The sequence below is a fragment of the Rutidosis leptorrhynchoides genome, chromosome 8 (genome assembly GCF_046630445.1).
Source record: "Rutidosis leptorrhynchoides isolate AG116_Rl617_1_P2 chromosome 8, CSIRO_AGI_Rlap_v1, whole genome shotgun sequence".
Lineage (NCBI taxonomy): Eukaryota > Viridiplantae > Streptophyta > Magnoliopsida > Asterales > Asteraceae > Rutidosis > Rutidosis leptorrhynchoides.
The window spans coordinates 168,949,127-168,972,836 of record NC_092340.1 but is presented as its reverse complement, the minus strand read 5'-3'; the positions used below and the strand labels follow the sequence as shown (position 1 = coordinate 168,972,836).

The 23,710-nt window shown below is 35.7% G+C and overlaps 1 non-coding gene across 1 annotated transcript; it reads right to left on the bottom strand.

Annotated features, from left to right (window-relative positions):
• Nucleotides 1-13,853: 13,853 nt before the first annotated feature.
• Nucleotides 13,854-13,960, bottom strand: LOC139865262 (small nucleolar RNA R71). The gene has a single exon (XR_011764784.1). It is a non-coding gene; the product is annotated as a small nucleolar RNA R71 (small nucleolar RNA).
• Nucleotides 13,961-23,710: the final 9,750 nt, after the last annotated feature.

The window sequence follows — 23,710 nt, the reverse complement described above, 5'->3', positions numbered from 1 at the left end:
ATGAATGATTGAATTGGGTAAATGTGTGTGTGTTCTTGCTAGAGAGAAAGAGAGAGATGGAGATGATTGAATGGTGGTGATTGGGGTGGACTAGTTGACCTAGTCAACTAGTTTGCCCCGTGTCAATTTTAGTCCCTCGAGTTTAGAAGCGGGTGCGGGATTTTACCGAACGAATATTTTGAAAACGCTCGAGTAAACGAGTGATGTTATAATTAAGTAACGGAAATATTATGAACGTTAGTCAACGGAAACTACGAATTTAGATAACGGAAGATATTATCTAAAAAAAAAGACGGTCGTTAAAATAATTTAACGGAAAAATGCGGGATGTTACAGTTTTAGGGATTACTTATTCTAGGTCAAACCAAAAAGCAAATGAGATTAATATCATATTAACTCATTAAATCCATGATTACATCCGAAGAAAATATATATGTATATATGTTTTCATAAAGATTGTAATTAAAAATTCTTTTGTACAAACTGTTAATGGTGAAAATATTTTAACGGGTAGGTAATACCCGAGGAATATTTATATTTCACAGTAATAAGTTACACTGTACATTCTTCAGTTCAGATTCAGCAGTCATTAACAATACTGCTCAAATTCACACATATACGTATCCGTTCACCAAAGAACAAATATTTTCATCCAAATTCAATTTCATATTCGGATTTTGACCGATCAGAATCCAAATCAATATTTGACAAGTGGCATAATGAAGAAAATAATGAATAAATTAAAATTGATTAGTAACCAATTAATTAACTACGAAAATCTTTAAACCTATACTAACCAAACCCTAGCCAACTGTTCCTAGCTAAATATTCCTATATTAGTTACGACTATTTCCTTATAATATACTAGTCTTGGTGGAACTATTGAACTATTGAACTATTGGACTATTGTACTACTATCATGGACAATCAAAAAGTATTAAAAGAGTAAGAAATATTAATTACAAAACATTTTGACTTAAAATATCGTAAATAAATTACATCTACTACAGTTAAATATTTCCTCAAGTTTGCCACTTGATTTCCATCTTAAACCTCATTTGTATCTTGATGATAACAATCTGCGTTCAAACCTTTCATGATTCTTAAAAACACCTCAATCGGTAAGATGAACCAACCGCACTTCATCTACGGAAGGAAAGATTATGCATATAGTTATGCACCTGAAAAACACTCGGAACCTGAGTAAACGTTTAACAAGTACCTGTGCTAGCTCTTTTGTCGTTGTTATTACCGAAATAACGTTGCAATCTCTTTCCAAATTAGCCAATTTTGTCACAGCTCCAGCAAGTCAACTTCGACTTTCATTCGGATTAACTATATTATAAGCTTGATATATAAGTTTGTCTTTCGTCATCATTACCGAAGAATCGTTTATATCTCACCAAATTAGCAGTAACCTTACCAGCAACTTCATTACTCATTGACTTAAGTCTCTTCGAAGAACCATTATGGTTGTTCATTAAAACCTTACCATATACTCATCCATATCTTATAACGAGAATTACCATACCAATTACCGGGAATTAGCAATCAATATTTTGAATCTCGCAGCGTTTCTACATCAACAGTTATATGTATACATATAACATTTATCTCTTAGAATTATGATCTTCCATCCTAAATTTCGGAAAAGCACCCAGTCTGCGAATCAATTCCGCTAAGTGTTACAAGAACTGGTGAAGCAGCAAAAACTGTAAACGACCTTAACAATCGAAAGTTTGATGATAAAGAATTGAACAAACAATGAAGTAGACTCTGAACAAATCACAAGGACTAAACTTGTACATAAAGAATCCAGATGATTCTGTTTCTGATGAAATCTTTAGCAAATGCATTGTTCCGTAATTGTTCTAAATCATTGTGAATGAATTTCTTCATCACACGTGAATCTAAAATTCTAAGATATTATCGTATCTTTCATTGTAAATATCCTCAATAATTCTGAAGCTATCTTCATAAATATTCTCGTCCGATATCAATAATCCCTCTACGCTATCCGTATTATATCATAAAAGGAAACTGTTTTAGTTTCTATATTCTGCGAACCTTCGAATTTAAAATATGAATGTTTTTGAAGTAGTGTTGGAAACTGATGCATGATTTACTATAATATAATGACACTTGATCAACGTGATTATATTATAGTAATTCATGCTGAGTTTCTAATGGAACGTGATGATTCATAGAACATACCGTCATAATGTGCCATTTACACGACTCTTACATTTTACTCAACCTCCAAACGTATTAAGAACATATCTTCTTGATAGTTCTATCTTTCTAGATATTCTGGTAATTTACCAAATCAAGATCGTGCCATTATGATTTCTTTCTTAGAACATTAACTATATTCATTTCAAAATCCATACCTACGAATTTCGGACCATTATTCGCTTGACTTGAAGTCGGGAAGAACAGACAAAAGTATGGAACTCTTGAATATAAAAGAAAATATAAAGCTCGACAATAACATATAAATTACAAACCGTGCATATCAATACGTATTGCCACGTAAAGGCACGGGAGAATTAAAAACACTATAACCCCAAGGTAATAGTAAAAGTAAATAAAATCCTTCGGTGATAGATGAAAGAGAAAATTGACAGATATGAAAGTTAAGAGGATATCAAAGATCAGAATGGGATGGAGCATATTGACGAATGTTTTAAAATATGAATTGAGGAGAAAGAATAGAAGATGTGAGATATGGAAATAAGGAAACGAAGGGGGTGGATTTATAGTAAATTATCCGACAGTTAAAATCGGAACAGATTATTGCATTTAATCAAAGAAGATCCTGATTTCCTAAATCTCCGAAACACCAAATCTTATTACGAAGATTTTCTTTAAATTCCATGAATTCCGGAAATCAATCATAATAACATCATCGGTTAAAACGAATATACGTTACTCATTTCACTCTCTTGCGGTAGCTTCACTTATAATCTTCGCATAATCAAATTGTTTTATCTATATTATTCAATGATGATAAAACTCTATTTATCAACTCATATTCGTCATGAAAACATTTTCATAGTTAGCCATGACGACCTCGATCAAATTTCGGGACGAAATTTCTTTAACGAGTAGGTACTGTGATGACCCGGAAATTTCCGATCAAAATTTAAACTTAATCTTTATATGATTTCGATACGATAAGAAAAAGTCTATAATGTTGAGTCTTAAAATTTTAGAACTGTTACATGAACACAGTTGACCTTTGACTATTCCTGACGATTCACGAACAATCGTTTGTAAATAAATATGTATATATAAATGTAATGATATATAATAATTAGATATAATATATGATTAAATGTAAGATATAAATTGTAAAATAATAAATGATATAAATAATTAAGTTGTTGTTAAATAGAACAAATGATTTCTGTATATATTTATTATTAAGTGTATGTTAAAAATGTAAAAGTTATACTATTAACCCAACTGTCATTATAAATGTTAATAATAACATTTGTATTATTAATATTATTATTGAAATATATAAAATTTGTTATGTACAAGTATTATTAATATTATTGATATTATTATTAATATTATTAGTTTCATTATTATTGATAGAATTAATATTATATATTAATGTTAGAAAATTTATATTAATATGTTTCTTTATATAATTAAGATACAAGTATATATATATATATATATATATATATATATATATATATATATATATATATATATATATATATATATATATATATATAGCAAAATAGGTAATGATGCAAATACAGATATATACATATACATATACATATATACATATATAAAATATTGAATTATATATAATCAGATATAGATATACGTATATAAATATATAAATAAATATAGTTATACAGGAAAGTAAAGGAATACGTTTCAGCTCAACATCACACTATCTTTAAAATTAACCCTGTCTTTAATCCTATTGGCAAAGGAACGAATTAAATCACAGAAGAATACAAAGTTTGTTTGATGTCACAATCCTCTTTTATTTTTTTATTATTTTCCATAGTACCTGATGATTCTTCATGTCGATTGAGATATTAAACGATGAATTCCAGTGTAAATAATACAAAACGATTTTTACATAATCAAATATAAATCCATTCACTATAAACAAAATTTGACAGCTTCCATTATCCATTGAACGTACGAATCTGTTTTGGTAGCTTTCAAACTGTAATTGATTTGTAAAATTCGTACAAATCACTGCTTAATCACAAGGACAAGTCCAAATTCAGTTAGAAGTCTTTGTTTTCCCCTTTTAATTGTTTATATTTTTTTGTGTACTAGGTCCTTAAATCTGTCGACACCAAATTCTTATCTACCCCATTTCAGTTGTTAAACGAAGCTAATTCACTGATAATATCAACTATCACTTCATCACAAACAACTATCACCTTTCATTCTTTGAAAACTCTCGACCAAAATCACCAATGCAACACTAACGTTTTCTTGATCGTCTTCACCATTACAACCCTCTTCTTTTCTCTTGTTTCTATCTCTCAAACATCTTGCAAACACGTCACCATTACCATCGATTCATCATATCAACACCACTTCACCATAACCGCCACCTTTGTGATTTTTATAAATTTTTTTTTTCTTTGCTCGACAACAATCAATACCAACGCAAACTACCTCCGGTTGCATCTATTCTTCTTCGTGTTTCTTTCTTGTTACTGCCACAGATTACTCCTGCTCATCAGGCCACCATCATAACTCATTATGAGAACTACCACAACCTTCATTGTTTCTTTGATTAACCATCATCGCCACCTGCAAATCATTACGGTTGCTGCTATTTTTTTTCTTCTTTTCTTCTTTCTTCTCTTAGGATTCACTCACAGATTATATGTATATAACCTTCTATCACAGCTGCGTTTTTTTTTCTACCTTCAATCAATAAGACAAAAGGGTGATTTAAATAGAAAGGATACAATTGTAGGGAATAAGTACTAGTGGGTCACTTCACAACAACCGGCTCCCACCTTGTTCCTATTTCACGCTTTCTTTGTGTTTTTTTTTCTTCTTATGGTCGACTTTTACTAGAACAAATAACCCCACACAGCCTATTTAATCATATTATGCTATTATGCTTTTGACTTCATATAACCAAACAAAAAAAAAGAAATACGTGTTAATCATGGGCTCCCTTCATCATGAGCCATTTAAGTGGGCCTGAGATGAGCCAAACATTTTGGCCGAAATTGAAGGGGTACTGGCGATGATGATTTTGGATATTGACAAGGTAATTGGTGAGAAGATAAGAACTACTAGGTAGTGGTCGATTATTTAAGTAGTAGATATATTTTTCTGATGATCAACTTGTCCCACGAACAGATTATTCTATCACCATTAAATTAAACAAAACGAGCTATTAACCCCACCATGGGCCACAATGATTCGGGTTAATCATTTGGATTTACAGATGGGTCGTAGATTTGTTTATAGAAGGTGAGATATCGATATTTTTATGCAGAAGGGATAGAGAGTTACTTTTCTAGTGTTTGTGCTATTTGGTTGAATAATTCATAACTCTAACATCGAGTTAGATTGGGAGAATGATGACCAAGGATGATGAATCGATAATGATACGGTTTATTAGCGAGGATAATGATTCATGATGATGATGATAATAGATAAGTTGATGATCATAATGATGAAGGGATTAGGATTATGATTTCTGATTATGATTAAGATAATGATGAAGAGATCAAATGGGTTTTGAAATTGTAGAAGAAGATGAATTAGAAAGAAAGACAGAAACCGGTTAAATAGATTTAGGTTGGTAATAATATCAGAAAAATAGAATTTGCATGAATGGTTTAGGAGTGTTTGCGTTATTCGGGAGGTCACGGGTTCGAGCCCGGTCTCCGCTATATTTTTGGGAAAACTCTTTGAGGTAGTTTTCTTCTTATTATTATTAATTTTATTATCATTATTATTATTATTATTATTATTATTATTATTATTATTATTATTATTATTATTATTATTATTATTATTATTATTATTATTATTATTATTATTATTATTAGTAATATTATTAGAATTGTTATTATATTTATTATTAGAATTATTATTATTATGATTTGTATCATTATAAGTATTATTATCATTACTAATATTATCACTTTTAAGAATATAAGTATTATTTTTATCATAATTATTAAAATTATTATTATTATTATCATTTTTACTATCAATAAAACTATTATTAGTATTACTATTTGGATTGTCATTATTTTCATAATTAATTTTAATATTTTTATTGTTAGTATCATTTTTATATATTTATCAATATTACTATTAATAATATTATTATTCTTACAATAAAAATTAATATATTTAACAAAACTATACTAACATATTAGCTAAAGAATATAAAATAAAAATATGAAACCTATAAATTATTAAGTATAACATTTATATCACAAATAATAAATTTGTTCGATTACAAGTATATGTTTTAATAAATATATGAATAATATAGGTTCGTGAATCCGAGGTCAACCCTACGCTTGTTAAATGACGTCATATGTATTTTTACTACAAAATACAGTATGGTGAGTTTCATTTAATTCCCTTTTTACTCTTTACATTTTTGGGACTGAGAATACATGCGCTTTTATAAATGTTTGACGCAATAGACACAAGTACCTTAACTGTATTCTATGAAAGAATTATCTGGGATTGGGGTTGATTATTATGAGACGCATTAGCCCCCGGTTTCCGTTAGAGTGTATGAGCTCCCAAGCCGGGTGGATGGTTTATTATTTATGACATTTTGGCACCGGTTGTCCTATATTTTATAAACATGTGTTCAGCCGTGGGGTGTAGAGACCGGCACCGAGGTTCTATATTTTGAAGGCACATGTATTCAGCCGTGGGGTGAAAGACCGACACAGATGGTTACTATTATATTTTGAATTCTCCCCAGGTGTTCTTCATATGAAAGATATTTTTTTGTGCAGTTGGAATGGGACTTCTGCACATTTTATAATATTTAAAATCTTGTGGTCTATTAAAATGATGAAAATAAAATAATTACTATAAACCGATGAACTCACCAACCTTTTGGTTGACACTTGAAAGCATGTTTATTCTCAGGTTTGAAAGAAATCTTTCGTTGTGCATTAGCTCATTTTAAGTATATTACTTAGAGTCATTCATGACATATTTCAAAAGATGTTGCATTCGAGTCGTTGAAGTTATTAGAGTTTATTATTAAGTAGATGATGGATTAGGTCATTTATAGTTTGGATATTATGAAATGGTGTGCATACCTGTCAACTTTCAATGAAATGAAAGATTGTCTTTTAAAAACGAATGCAATGTTTATAAAATGTATCATTTAGAGGTCAAGTACCTCGCGATGTAATTAACTATTATGAATCGTTTATAATCAATATGGACTTCATCCGGATGGATTAGGACGGGGCGTTTCAATTTCCGGGTCGTCCCATACGAGTACAAATACGAGTGCATACGAGTAGAATTGTTGATGAAAATGAATGAGGATGTAATTATAAGCATTTTTGTAAAGTAGATGTACTTTGATAAGTGTCTTGAAGTCTTTCAAAAGTGTATGAATACATATTAAAACACTACATGTATATGCATTTTAATTGAGTCGTTAAGTCATCGTTAGTCGTTACATGTAAATGTTGTCTTGAAACCTTTAAGTTAACGATCTTGTTAAATGTTGTTAACTCATTGTTTATTATGTCTAATGAGATGTTAAATTATTACATTATCATGATATTATGATGTATTAATATATCTTAATATGATATATATACATTTAAATGTCGTTACAACGATAATCGTTACATATATGTCTTGTTTCGAAATCCTTAAGTTAGTAGTCTTGTTTTTACATATGTAGTTCATTGTTAATATACTTAATGATATGTTTACTTATCATTTATCATGTTTATATATAGTGTATCAATATCTTAAAATGATTCATATGTAATTAGTAAGACGTTGTTATAACAATAATTGTTATATATATCATTTTCGAGTTTCTTAATTCAACAGTCTCATTTTTATGTATATAACTCATTGTTAAAATACTTAATGAGATACATACTTCTCATAATATCATGTTAACTATATATATATATATATATATATATATATATATATATATATATATATATATATATATATATATATATATATATATATATATATATATATATATATGTCATCAAATAGTTTTTACAAGTTTTAACGTTTGTGAATCGCCGGTCAACTTGGGTGGTCAATTGTCTATATGAAACCTATTTCAATTAATCAAGTCTTAAAAAGTTTGATTGCTTAACATGTTGGAAACACATAATCATGTAAATATCAATTTCATTTAATATATATAAACGTGGAAAAGTTCGGGTCACTACAACCGGCTCCGTGGTTCGCACCATATGCAATTGTCATGATGCTACCGGCTCCGTGGTTTGCATCACAACGTGAGTCATACTCACGCTAAGGCATTACCGGACTCCATGGTTCATACCTTAACAACTCGTACTATAGTGCTACCAGCTCCGTGGCTCACACTACAACACACCTACCATGATGCTTCCAGCTCTGTAGTTTGCATCATAGTATACCTGCACATACCATGGCAATACCGGCTCCGTGGATCATGCCATAGCATACAAATAAATACACTATATACATACACGTATAATCATTCCACTCACCTTGGAATGCATGCACAAATCATGTATAACATGATATCCTTCCTCAAATCCGAGCAAGTAACCACCTACATCACACATAGGTACAATATGCATATAAATAACCATTCTCTAAAAGAGAACCCGACATAAACGTCCCTTAGCTGAGGGAACACACTTTGCTCGCCAACACCTAAATGGACATAACCAAAATACAACTACAGGTGGTAATCCAAACCTACACCAATAGGCACAATTCAACCCAACTAGACCGGCATAGGTCTCAACACTAGATCACTAGTTAGTTAGTGATCATACAAACATCACTTACCCAAATCACACGAATATGCAATATTAATCCATATTGCCGTTGACCACCTTTGACTTATTTCAATTTCACACAATGCCAATAATGACAAGTGATTAAGTTTCCAGAACAACAATTATCCAATTTAATCAAGTACTCAAGTATCCATTTCACAAAACTTGACCCAAATCCTTAGTTTGACACCAAATCCAAGCCAGCACTCAATTTTGACCAAAATCAAACTTTTAAACACACCCAAATCACCACCATGTTATCCAATTGATTAATCATACTATCAAATGTTGATTTTAGATCATAAACCTAGTTATCACAATAACTTCACCTCTTTGAGGCATTTAATCAAACACCTTGTGTGCATGACTTTAAACTTGTTCTTAAGAACAACAAAATCACCAATACTCCTCCTTTCTAGTGACTATCACTTAAATCAAAGACAAATACACCCAAATTCGTCATTAAACCCTAATCTCACCATATTAGGGTTCATAATCACAAGCTCACACCAAAACCCCCAAATTTCATAAGAAATGGGTTCTATAACTCATCATCAACTCAAACCCTAACCAAAACAAGAATCAAACAATTAAAATTGGAGTTAGAACTTACCATCACCATCAAAATGTAGCTAGAAGGAAGATGAACAACTTTAACTCTTTCACCATGAAATGATTCAAGCTCCATCTTCGTAATCTCGAGCTTTCTCACTCTAAAAGCTCTTCCTCTCTCTAGAAATGGAAGTGTTAAAGTGATGAGCTACTGATCAACTACGAAATCATTGGGACTACCTATGGGAGCCAATGATCAAGCTTTAAAGATGAGCCCATGTACTTTTAAGGGGAAGCTTCAGAGTTTCGACACTTCAACTCAAGTCAGACAAAGATTGATCTCATTTCAGTCTTAGGGGGAGTCTTGCTGCAATTTGGTGTTGTGGGTAAGATGCAAGTGTATTTGAAGTTTCTTCGAGAATATCAAACGACAATTCCTCTAATAACTTTGGTTATGTGATGATGTTTGATTGTCATATGTTTGAGTCATCCGGAAGTGTTAAAGCTTTTTAGCTTTAAACACTTAGTTTTGGTGCACAACAAGGAAGACTTTAGCTTCCATGTAAAAGTTTTAATTTTTCTTTTGAATTAATCATTTTAGTACAAAAATCAATTGGAAGTGGGAGACTTTACTCCCACTTGAAAATTACAATTACAACACAAAAGGAAGACTTTACTCCATTGCAAAACTTTTTTGATTCTCTAAAATTTGGACTTTAATCACATTAATCATTTTTGAAAGTGAAAGACTTTACTTTCACTTGAACTTTTGCAAAAACAAAGGAAGACTTTACTTCCTTCAATAAGGGTGGAGTTGATTCACCCTAAAAGGTAAGTTATGGCTAACTTTGACCAAAATTTCTCACTTAATTCAACAAGTTACTTGGGAAAATTTTAAAATTTAGTGATAATTTTATAAAAATAAGTCCACGAGAATTTATCTCTCCCCCCACACATGAGATCATGTAATGCCCTCATTACATGAATCGAAATGGCTTATAAATTCGAGAGGACAAAATGAAAAGTGGAAGAGAAATAGAGATACCCGAGAACAAAAGCCATTTCCACAAGTAATTATCAAATTGCATGAAGTTATCTTATCAAAACCGCATCGCCAAACTTCCCTTTTGCTTTGATTAACGAGTCTTTATCTTGACTCGTCCCCGTATTCTCAACATTCCTTACCGGGGTGGTTCTTCCCCACACTTTATCTGACGACATGTGAAATCGGTAGAAAAAGTTCCACGAATCAAGAGAGTGAGCCAATCATTAACCCCTCAGGTGGTGTATAAGAAGAGAATAATCTTCTTCATTTGCATGAAGAAGATTGAACCAACCCAAGAGTCAACAATTGACTTTCTTCCAAACACGGTTTTGAACACGAGGTTCGCTTTCTTAATCGGCTCACACAAACATGAATCATCAACCCCGGGTTGCAAAACCTCCTTAAAATCATCTATACCATACCCGAGAGGATTGTTATATACTTTGAAAGTTTTTAGTATGATATTCTCAACTTCATCTCCTTCATCATCATCATCATCTTCACTATCATCATCACTATCATACTTTCCATCACCAAGTGGATTATCATGGATTGTAAAAACGTTAGATGTTGGTAAAGTTTCACTCACTTCATCATCTTCCTCATCTCTCTCACTACCTTCTTCATTATACTCTTTACCATCATCTTCACCTTCATCATTATCCTTATCACAAACATCTTCACCAACCCCGAGTGGATTATCATAGACTTTAAAAACATTGGGCATTGGTAAACCTTCAATCAATTCGTCATATTCCTCATCACTTTCATCATCTTCATCAAATTCATCATCCTTACAATCTTCATCCTCTTCATCGTCTTCACTCTCATCTTCATCATTGGTTATCAAAGACTCGGGTACTTGTACAATCTCTGCTACTTCGGTTTTGGTATAAAAGCTATTGATATTGCTGAATTTACACATTATTTGTGCAATATCGGTCGCATTTTGATCCATTGGATACGAATTGGAGCTATTTTGGAAGACATTTGATGGATGTGGGATTCGAGAGCCGAGAAGATCATTTGTACGATTTTTAGATCATGTTAAGGTATACTTTATGTTATTCTATCATCAGTTCCTTAATATGATGAATTAAGATGATTTTGGGCGTACATTTCAAAAGTTAAAGAAGGAATCGGCCAAAGAGTTAAGCTGCGGCGTGGCCCTATAGCCCGCGACGCGGCTTATAACTTGTTTTGAGGGTCGAGCTGTTTGATCAAGGTTGGAATCTGAGCATGTGTTAAGCCGCGGCGCGGCTAAAGAGGTCGCGGTGCGGGTCGATACTGGTGTCGGTTTTTGGGCTATAAATAGGGAATTTAAAACCCTAACTCACACACACTCTTTTCTGGACGAATTGCTGCAGCTCTAAGGCGATTTTAGGTGATTTTTGGGGAATCCCAACATCATCCAATCAATCTAATCATTCCAGAAACACTTGTCGATTCGTTCATCATTAAAGATCACTTTTTTCACTAGGTTTAATTCTTTATCAACATAATGAATTCTCCTATTTGTTTATTTATGATTTTGTTTTCAGCCATGATTGTTGGCTAAACTTATAATGCTTGTCTAGATTAATAACCGAGGTTTTGGATGTTATGATTTATGATTTATTGAACTCATGCATGTTTATTTCAATAGTTTGAATAAAAGATCGATTCTTATTGATGTTTAACTTTATGAACTTGATTGATTAGTGTATTTGTTTGATAAAGAGAACTCTTGTTGATTTAGTACATTAGTTTACAATTGAGTTGTCTTAATTGATTGTTTGCTAAACCGGACCAAGGGGGTTAATTAAGTTTTAAACGGATAAACGATATAGGGGTGAATTGTGGAGAGCGAATGCAAAGGCAATTTTTATTCAAATCTTTGATCTAGTTAAATAATTAGTCACAAACGAAAAGGTCTTAGGTGCCAGGGAACCCTACATCTAATAATTCTAGTTTGAGTACTTGCTAAAGAGAACTCTTGGAGGGTCGACTGAGTAATTTGCATGTATTGAGTCTTAAATCGAGCTAAGGTATAAAAACATCCAATTCCGAGGGTAAAAGGTCTAGACGAGCATTTTCATTCCATTTGATACCAAAACTATCTTAATTGCTTTCATGTTTCAATTTTTATAAATCTAAAATCCAAAAATATTGTTTTTATTATCAAATCAAATCTTAATTTGGCTAATCGTTAAATAGCCACAAAACCCACTATCTCGTACTTTCAATTTTAATAGATTAACTTAGTTTATTTTCATTAGTTGCAATCTTAATTCTCACTTTTAAACTGTCCTTGGAATGATTTCGGATTTACCAACTTTATACTATTGCACGATCAGGTACACTTCCCGTTAGTGTGTAGTAATCTTTAAACCGGTATTTTCCAACATAATTTATATACCCGATATTACACATCAAGTTTTTGGCGTCGCTACCGGGGACAGTTGTGTCGAAAATTAAGATTGTTATCTAATTGTCTTAGTTTAGTTTTAATTGTAGTTTATTATTATTTTTCGTTTATTCTTAAATGAATCAGTGCGTTTAATCAGTTGATAGTTGTGATTTTGCAGTCTACATGTAGTTTATGCCAGATACTCGTTCATCAAACGCAGAGTTATTTTCACCTTATTCAGAACCAGAAAGAGTATTTTGGAGTCATGATACGGGCGAGTCATCTGATTCTGACACATTGGATTCAGAAACTGATATTCCAACTGCACCGTCAACTAGTGACCCTGTGATTAATTTGGAGAGTTTTACCGATTTGGTTGTTTTTTAATCTCAGAATTCACCGGTAACCACCACTTGAGATTCCTGTTATACCTGAGGTTCCAGTTGTTAATCAATTTGCTCAACAAGGTCAGAGTATGGCGGAAAAGATAAAGGCCTCCCGAGTAGGCCAGGGTCACGATATCAGAGTTCCAGAAGTTAGGAATGATTTTGAGATCAAAGGCCCAATTCTCAATATGATTGCGACGAAATGTCAGTTTGGAGGGGAACCACAAGAGGATGCTAACGAACATATTCGTATTTTTCTGCAGATTTGTGGGTTGTTCAAGTTCATTAATGTCCAAGATCATGTCATTTATTTGAAGCTTTTCCCATGGTCCTTAAAGGGGGAGGCTAGAGTTTGGTTAGACAGTTTACCTGAAGGTACGATCGAGGATTGGAATACTCTGAGGGAAAAGTTCTTGAGCAAATATTTTCCTGTATCCAAAGCTACTAGACTTCAGCAAGAAATTTCTCAGTTTTGTCATAAGCCTAACGAGACTCTTTATGATGCTTGGAATCGCTTCAGCCGATTGTTACGATCTTGTCCTCAACATGGTTTAGATACTTTTGCTAAGGTACAAACCTTTTATAAGGGATGTAATATCTGTACTCGTATTACCATTGATCAAGCAGCATGAGGTAGTCTCATGGAAAAGATCGAAGAAGAGGCATACGGGATAATTGAGAAGCAAGCTGAGTATTCTCATGAGTGGCATGAGGATAATTATTTGGGTCGTTCTTCTTCTTCAGTTTGGAAGACACTTGGAGAAGATTGACAAAGACATCCACGGGATGATGGTTGGTTATGAATTCTGTGGTGGTTTCCATTTGGGTAAAGATTGCGATGCAGGGTTGACTATGAACCAGAAATAAGAGATCAATTTTATTAGTCAGCAGAACAACAATCAGTTTCACGGGCGAGCTCAGTTTAACAGGAATTTCAACAATCCTTATAATCCCCAAGGTAATCACGGTTCGAGGTTCCAGCCGTGATCTAGTGGAGGATTTCAACAGCAAGCTCCCGGGTACTATCAAAACCCTCAAGCGGAAGAGAAAAAGTCCAATCTTGAAGCTATGATAGAAAAGCTTGTGGTGTCTCAAACTCAGCTTTTTACTAATGTTACTCAAAATAATGAGAAGAATGATCAAATGTTTCGAAATCAACAAGCAGCTATTCAGAATTTAGAGAAACAAATTGGTCATCTTGCTAACAAGAGTAATGAGAGGAAATCGAGGGAGTTATCGAGTAAAATAGATACTAACTCGAAGAATGGGCACGTTAATGCTATCACCACCTGAAGTGGTTTAGTATATGATCCACCGAGGAAGCCCAACGAGTATGATTTGTGAGTTCCGTTAGTTAAGGATAGTGAGCCGGTTGTTGTTAGTGAACCGGAGGGGGAAAAGGAGCCGGAACAGGTGATTGAGAAAGTTGTAAGGGTACCAGAAACCGTTTCTGCTAAATCGGTAGTCAAAGAGTATCAACCACCGCTCCTATTCCCGAGGAAGCAGAGATTGGAGGAGCTAGAGGCAGAAAAGTCCAAGTTCATGGACTTGATTAAAAAAGTTAACATAAATATGCCTTTTATTGATATGATTGCAGGTATGCCAAAGTATGCAAGGTTTCTTAAGGATTTACTAACTAACAGGAAGAAGCTGGAGAATGTGTCTTCAGTCAGGTTGAATGCCGTATGTTCAGCGGTAGTTGCAAACAAGCTTTCCGAGAAGTTTGAGCATCCTGGGAGTTTCACCATCCCTTGTTTACTTAGTAACTTAGATTGTATGAGGGCATTGGCGGATTTGGGGGCTAGCATTAATTTGATGCCTTATTCTATTTATCTAAAGCTAGACCCCAGGGAGTTAAAACCCACGTGTATGGCTATTCAGCTAGCTGACCGCTCTATTAAATTTCCTCGTGAAATCATAGAGAATATGCTAGTTAAGACTGGGTCATTGGTTTTCCTGGCCGATTTTGTGGTGTTGGATATGGAAGTGGATGAACAGATTTCCCTTATTTTGGGTCAGCCATATTTGAATACTGCTAGATGTATCATCGATTTTTATGGCCAACAGTTGACCCTTAGGATAGATGACTTGAGTGCAACATTTTCAATCGACCATGCTTTAAAATACCCTGCGTACACTGATGATACATGTTATTTTCTTAACAATGTGGATGTCCAGTCTGAGTTTTTGCAGGAATTCCCTGAGTTACATGGTTCAAGAGAATGCTCATTGGTTGAAATTGATGAGGAGTTGTAGGTTGAGGTGGTGGATATTTTGACCACCTTGATGGAAAACGGCTTTGAGCCGACTGAGGAGGAGTTCAAAGAACTCGATCGTGATGTTGATTACCAGAGCAAGTCTTCAATTGAAGAACCTCCCGAGTTAGAATTGAAGCCACTTCTAGATCATTTGGAATACGCTTATTTGTAGGAGGAATCTAAGCTCTCGGTAATTATTTCTTCTTCTCTTACTGCAGGTCAGAAAACTGAGCTTGTAACCATGCTAAAGGCCCATAAACTGGCCATTGCATGGAAAATTCACGACATCAAGGGTATTAGCCCTTCCTATTGCACCCACAAAATCCTAATGGAGGATAACTCCAAACCTGTGGTGCAACGTCAAAGGAGGTTGAACCCTCACATGCAAGATGTCGTGAAGAAAGAGATCATTAAGCTCCTCGATGCAGGTCTTATTTACCCGAATTTTGACAGTCCGTGGATAAGCCCAGTACACTGTGTACCTAAGAAGGGTGGTATGATTGTTATCACCAATGATAAAAACGAGTTAATTTCCGCTCGAACTGTCACGGGGTGGAGTGTTGGTATTGACTATCGAAAGTTGAACGATGCCACACGCAAAGACTATTTCCCGTTACCTTTCATTGATCAAATGCCAGAGAGGTTAGTGGGAAACAGCTTTTATTGTTTTCTTGAAGGTTTTTTAGGCTATTTCCAAATTCCTATCTCGCCCGAGGACTAGGCGAAAACCACTTTCACGTGCCCGTATGGCACATTCTCATACCGTCGCATGCCTTTTGGCCTTTGTAATGCTCCAACCACTTTTCAAAGGTGCATGATGACCATATTCAATGATATGATAGAAGATTGCATGGAGGTGTTCATGGATGACTTTTCGGTCTTCGGTGACACTTTCGATTCATGCCTTCTTAATTTAGAACGGATGTTAGTAAGGTGTGAGAAATCTAATCTTGTGCTCAACTGGGAAAAGTGCCATTTCATGATACAAGGGGGCATCGTCCTCGGGCACAAGATTTCTAAGAACGGTATTGAGGTGGATCCTTCTACCTCCTACCGATGTTAAGGGTGTTCGGAGTTTTCGTGGGCACGCCGATTTTTACCGGCGGTTCATTAAGAATTTTTCCAAAATCTCTAACCCGATGAACAAACTCCTCGAAAAGGACACACCTTGGAACTTCTCCGAAGAGTGCCAAAAGGCATTCAAACTTCTTAAGGAGAAACTCATCAATGCACCTATCATAATTGCTCCGAATTGGTCCCTTCCGTTTGAGCTTATGTGTGATGCATCCGATTTTGTTGTTGGCTCTGTTTTGGGCCAAAGGGTCGAGAAACAATTCCGACCCATATATTATGCAAACAAGACCTTGCAAGGAGCACAGTTGAATTACATAACTACTGAAAAGGAGCTCCTTGCGGTGGTCTTTTTATTTGATAAGTTCCGGTCCTAGTTAGTATTGTCTAAGACTATTGTCTTTACGGACCATTCTTCTCTAAAGTACCTCTTTTCGAAACCGGATACCAAACCTTGATTGCTTAGATGGACCTTGCTTTTGCAAGAATTCGATATCGAGATCCGGGATAAGAAGGATGTTGAAAATCTTGCGGCCGACCACTTGTCTAGACTCGAGAATCCGAATCTCGAAGTCCTTCATGAGTCGAGTATTCATGAAGATTTTCCCGATGAGTATCTCATGAAGGTGGACAAGGTGGATGAGCCATGGTATGTGGACATAGCTAATTATCTTATTGGGGGATTCTTGGAGAAAGGGTGGTCACATCAAAAGAGGAAGAAATTCTTCAGTGAACTTAAACACTATTTCTGGGAAGATCCCTATCTTTTTCATTGTTGTCCAGATGGAGTCATTCGAAGGTGCATTTCCGATGAGGAATGCACTGGTATTTTGTTGGAATGCCATCGTGGCCCTACGGGTGGGCATTTTGGTCCCCAAATCACGGGGAAAAAATTTTATGAGGCCGGTTTTTATTGGCCTAGTATTTATGAGGATTCCCAAGCCGTTTGTAACTCTTGTGATGCTTGTCAACGGGCCAGAAAAATCACCAAACGTGACGAAATGCCTCAACAAAGCATTCAAGTATGCGAGGTGTTTGACGTTTGGGGCATTGATTTTATGGGCCCGTTTCCGAAATCCCATAACTATCTCTACATATTCGTTGCAATTGATTACGTGTCTAAATGGGCGGAGGCAAAGCCTCTCCCTACTAATGATGCACGAGTTGTAATCACGTTCTTGATGGGGGTTTTTGCCCATTTTGGTACTCCGAAGGCCCTAATTAGTGATCGTGGTACCCACTTTTGTAATGCGCAAATGGAGAAGGTTCTAAAACGATATGGAGTAATCCATAAGATTTCTACCTCATATCACCCGCAAACTAGTGGGCAAGTTGAAAACACCAATCGGTCTCTTAAACGTATTCTTGACAAGACCGTTGGTTCGAATCCTAAGGAATGGTCCAACAAACTCGATGATGCATTGTGGGTGTTTCGTACCGCCTACAAGACTCCTATCGGGACCACTTCTTTTTGCTTGGTTTATGGCAAAGCATGTCATCTTCTTTTGGAGATTGAGCATAAAGCACATTGGGCTCTTAGGACATGCAATCTCGATAATCATGAGGCGGGTCGCCTTAGGTTGACCCAATTGAATGAATTAGATGCGTTGAGGTACGATGCCTATGAGAACTCACTCATCTATAAGGAAAAGACCAAGAGGTGGCATGACAATCAGATCAAAGGTCCGAATGAATTTAAGGAAGGCGACCGTGTCCTTCTTTATAATTCGCATTTCAAATTGTCACCGGGAAAGCTTAAGTCCCGTTGGTCGGGACCGTTCGTGGTTAGGAAGGTGTACCCATATGGTACGGTGGAATTGTTTGATTCGAATGGTGAAGGTTTCAAAGTGAATGGCCACCGGGTCAAACACTATGTGGATGGTCCCCTAGAAATCGAAGATTAGGTTAACCTCGACTTCGATCCGAAAAACGATTAATTCGGGGGACGAGTCGAGTGAACGACTCGGAAATAAAAATCATGTTTGTTGTATTTTTGTGTATATTTTGCTTATTTGTATATTTGTGTTCTGCAAATGCGATATGATCATTGGAAGGTGTTAAATTTTGAGGTACGATGGTTCAAAAATAAAATTTTTAAAGGAAAAATCGCCGAGGTGCAGGCTGCGGCGCGGCTAGATACACCGCGGCGCGGCTAGATACACCGCGGCGTGGATTAAAGCAAGTTTTTGATGTCGACACTTTTACAAATTTTAAGAGTTTTTCCACGTTTTGAGCCGCGACGCGGCTAGATACACCGCGAAGCGGGTTAAAGCTAGTTTTTGATGTCGACACTTTTACAAATTTTAAGAATTTTTCCACGTTTTAAGCCGCGGCGCAGCTCGTTTGACTGCGGCGCGGGCTAACACTATAATTGCATGTCGAGAGTTTTCAAAATTTTGGGGATTTTTGGTGTTTTAAGCCGCGGCGAGGCAGGACTACCCGCAGCGCGGGCCGCGTCTGATGAAAATGCTAAATCATTTTTTTTATTAAGGGGCAAATGGGTCAAACCCGACCAAAGGTCTAAACCTAACGGGAATTCTTCATTGTTTAGGGTATTTGCTGTTTTAAAACACACACATCTCTTACCAAACATAAGCACGCTCTCAACTCTTCTCAAAACCCTAATCATTCATCCTTAATTCTTGCTTAATTACTTCATCACATCTCTAATCAATGGCTAACAAGGTCCAATTTTGTCTTGCTTTCTCATTTTCTTGCTTAATTACATGCTCAATTGATGTTTAATTTCGTATTAGGTTTTGAATTAGTGTGGGGTTGTTGATTTTGGTCTTGTATGCTTTAATTAGTCATGGGTTTTTGTTAAATATGATTAGTATGTATGAAATTCATGATCTTTTTGTGTTTTTGATACATATGTTTGATTCTAGGGTTCATGATTAATTTAAAATCGAATTTGAGATGATTATTTGGGAGAAATTGGTTATGGGTTTTGTTAAATATGGTTTGAGTTGAATGATAAGTGTAGGGTGTGTTTATTTGGCCGGGTCATTAGCGTTCTAGTTTTAATTGAATGGCATTCTCATGTTAAATTGCTTTTATACAATGTAAATGCCATGATATTGATGCGATAATGAATTGTGCTAGGTTTTAGTTGATTTTGGAATGAAGTTGTTAATGTTGGCTTTGAAATTATTTTTCCAATGATATTGATTAGCTCGAATGTTTTAAGTTTATGTTTAGATGCTAGCAATGAATGTTAATTGTTTGATTATTTGGAAAGATGATTTGGTATTTTTCATGATGGATAGTATGTGGTTTAAGCTTCGGGCATGAATAATTTAATGTTTGGAGCGATTTGTTGACCAAGTCTGACTTATGCTTTAACATGATTTCATGAGATATTGTTTGGATTTTTAAAATGTGGTTTGTTTTTAATGAAGTTGTCTTGGTCAACATACGGATAAATGTGAACAAGAACTAATCTATAATGCTAATGGACATGTTGCATTTGTTATTGTTTGTTTGGTGTTCTTGAATACAGAGGCAAAGAAACGATCCCCGTATGACGGCTGCTCAACAAAGGGAGGAAGAAAGGCTCTTAGAAATTCGAACAAATCCTGAAAATTGGTTGCAAGCATTAAGAGATGATGAAGAGTATTTGGACTAGGCCCTGCTAGAACAAGCGGGAAGATATTTAAGGACTCATTTCTAAAATGTGCTGACATGCGTTAAACAACTGGGTAATCATTTTATTCGCGCATGGGAGCAGGCTTTTACTTGTACGGATGTCATCTACGAGGAGTTGGTGTGGGAATTCTTTTCCACGATAACTTTTAATCCTCGTCGTGCGGTTACGGATTTGAGTTTCTTACGGTTCTGGTTAGTAGGAGAGGAACGGGAAATGAGTAGGATGGATCTTTCCCGTGCATTGGATTTATACCCCGATATGGATGATTTCATTTTAAGGAAGTATTTGGAGGAGACTAACTTTTATGGTGCCGAACTATTTAATGCGCAACAATATTGGTATCAACTTAGTGGTAAAAATCCGTTTGTGTCTAGTGAATCGAAGGGGTCAGACATTCGAGATAAGGATGCGAGATTGATTCAAAGGTTTTTGAGGTGCACGTTTTGTGCTAGAGTGAATAGGTACGATAAAGTGACGACTCATTATTTGTGGTCTATTTATCAGATTAAGCATGAGCAGTTTGCGGATTTGGCTAATTTGGTGGGCGAATATTTGCGTAAGCATGCGCTTGAAAAGCAACGGGCGAAACCATTTTTGGGTGGACATTATGTTACAAAAATTGCTATGTTTTTCAATACTAACTTTAGTCGTTGCACACCGGCTCGTGACTCGATGAAACCTTTAGGGACACAATTTTATCTTAATGCACGTATTTTGATGTGGAACTTGAATAGGACAATGTTAGTCGAATATGTTGAACCATCTCAACAAGGGGGGCGAGTGGTAGTAGTATGCGCCATTATGATGATGAAGACGTTGCTGCTCGCATCCACGAGTGTTGTGGTTCGGAGTCGGATGAGCCGTATGTTTCGGGTATTGGGCAACCTTGGTTGGTTTCTGAAGAAGTTTGGAATAGCTTGGTCTCTCGGGTAATTTTAATGAGTTTCAGACAGATCAGCGATCACATAATGATCGCATGTGGGGGAGCCAACAGCGGGTTGAGGCAAGCACACTACGATAAGAGGAAATGGCGACGGAGTCATTGCTTGATCAGCAATGGATGGCTTATGGTAACGATTGACAGAGACACAATGCACGTATTTATTATAATTTCCCTAATGATTATATGAGTACGCCACATATAGAGCCGGTTTACTACCGTAATCCGATCAGGCCACGAGTCACCGCACCAACCTACGACCCGCGTGAAGCTATGGAGGAGACTAGAAGGCAGTTCTATGAGCGATATCCGTAAGGCTAATGGCCTTTTGGAGACTTTTATTGATGAGGCCTGCGCGCTGATGATCATGTTGTAACCTGTTTCAAACTTTTTCTATGTTGGTCTGCACTTCGTTATTTATTTGCTTGGATTATGTACTATAAACTTATTTGGGGATATGGTGTTTCGGTTACCGGGTGGTGCCACCTTATCCCGTTTATGTAGTTCTTTTGTTTTTCTTTTTAGTAGGTTGGTTGGTGAAACGAATTTTCAAGTTTGGCATTAAGTTCAGCAAAATTGCATAATTGATGATATTGGTGTAAGGATCGGGAATGGACGATGTTCTTATGCTAGCAGCCAGTTCAGCGCCATCTGTCACTGGCATTCCGCGATCAGTGGTTAAACTCGATAAGTTTTTATTCTCTTTCTCACATTACCCTTTCGATTTTAGTCTATTTTTGATCTCAAGTAATGGGGACATTACTTGATCTCAAGTGTGGGGTGGGGATGTAAAATCTCTCGGGTTGGTTTTTAAGGAATTGTCAACATATGCGTTTTGAATCTAAAGAAAGTCTTGACGTTTCATGGGTTTTGGTCGTAAAAAAAATGAGAAAAGTTAGAAGAAAAAGAAAAAAAAAAGAGTAAAACAATCGAAAATTCGGCCAAAACCCTATGCTTTAAGAATGACAAGTTGTTACCTACGAATTGACGGATATAAAATGTACAAAATGTCATATCCTGTGTTTTTTCCGCCCTAGGCCGAAGCCGGGTCTATTTGGCTCGGAAATTACGCTTGTTCCGTTTCGTTTCCCTAAAACCAAGGGGAACTGTGGGTGACACTTTCCATACCCTAGGATGTATAGTTTCCATCCTATATAGGAAGTAAAGTCTTCCGGGTGTACGTCATACTTGGTATAGCAGACTTCCTAAACTATACCATTTCATACTCATATCATTTCACGATATAAGGTACTGTTGGAAGAGGAAGTCTTGAACTTCCAAACACGTTCATTTCCATTGAACGTGAAATCCTACGAATTCTTCAGAATTTAATTGTAGGTCACCTGTACCAAAACGGGTGTCAACCGTAAGAGCGGTGATTGGATCATGTGGCCAAAGCCGTGCCATGCGCTAGATTGTAAAAACTTAAACATAGCGATCCTCATTGTTTCTCCTAACAAGGGCAATGCTGTGTCCGACCACCTAATATGACCACACTGGATGTCTTCATTCCATCCTAAAGGTAGTCAAGTCTCCCGACCGACACACTCGATGACTTATGTCATAAGATGTAGTCAAGACCAGCTGTAGGTTGACGAACAGTCTTGAAAAGTCTTCTCTAACATCGAATGGAAATCCACCAGGCCTCACCATCAAATAGGGAGCTGGTGGTCAGACTTATCTCGATGAGGGAGATCTGTCTCGTAAAACGGGGGCACCATGCACACACAAAATGTCAGTGATTTATCAGATCCCCGGAAGGATAATCTCCTTAAAGATTAATCAGCTTTTAAGCCTAATGAACTTCAATCTTTATGATTGACTTAACGGATTAGATGGTCACCTCATGATTATCGATGATATCCGGACGTAATGTGTATCCTCCTAAGCACAATATTTTCTTACCGACATCTCGCGATGTTATGTACTGTGGGAGGCATTGGCTTGACCAATCGCGGGATAGCCCGTATGGTTTGCTTGTTTCATCTTCTCGGTTCATGGCTCCACTTGCTTCCTAGTTTATTTTGAAGACTATATTACGAGGTTTGAGATTCTTTTGCTTCAAGATATGATATATATTGTTCGAGATGTTACTTTTGCTCTAATGATTCAAGTTATATTGGTTCGAAGATCATTTGGTTACTTGTTCATTTATTTGCTCGAGGAATGTGTGAAGTGTTTGAGGAATGCAAGGTGGATCCATGGTTAGTAATTACTCCATATTCGTACCCATGCTAGTTCATATTTGGTTTTTGGTTCGTTGTTTCTATACCTGCTTTGAAGACAATATCATTTTGTTTCGAGTTAAGTTGCTTGAGGACAAGCAAAACTCTAGTGTGGGGTGGTTTGATATTGCTTAATTTACACATATTTATTTGTGCAATA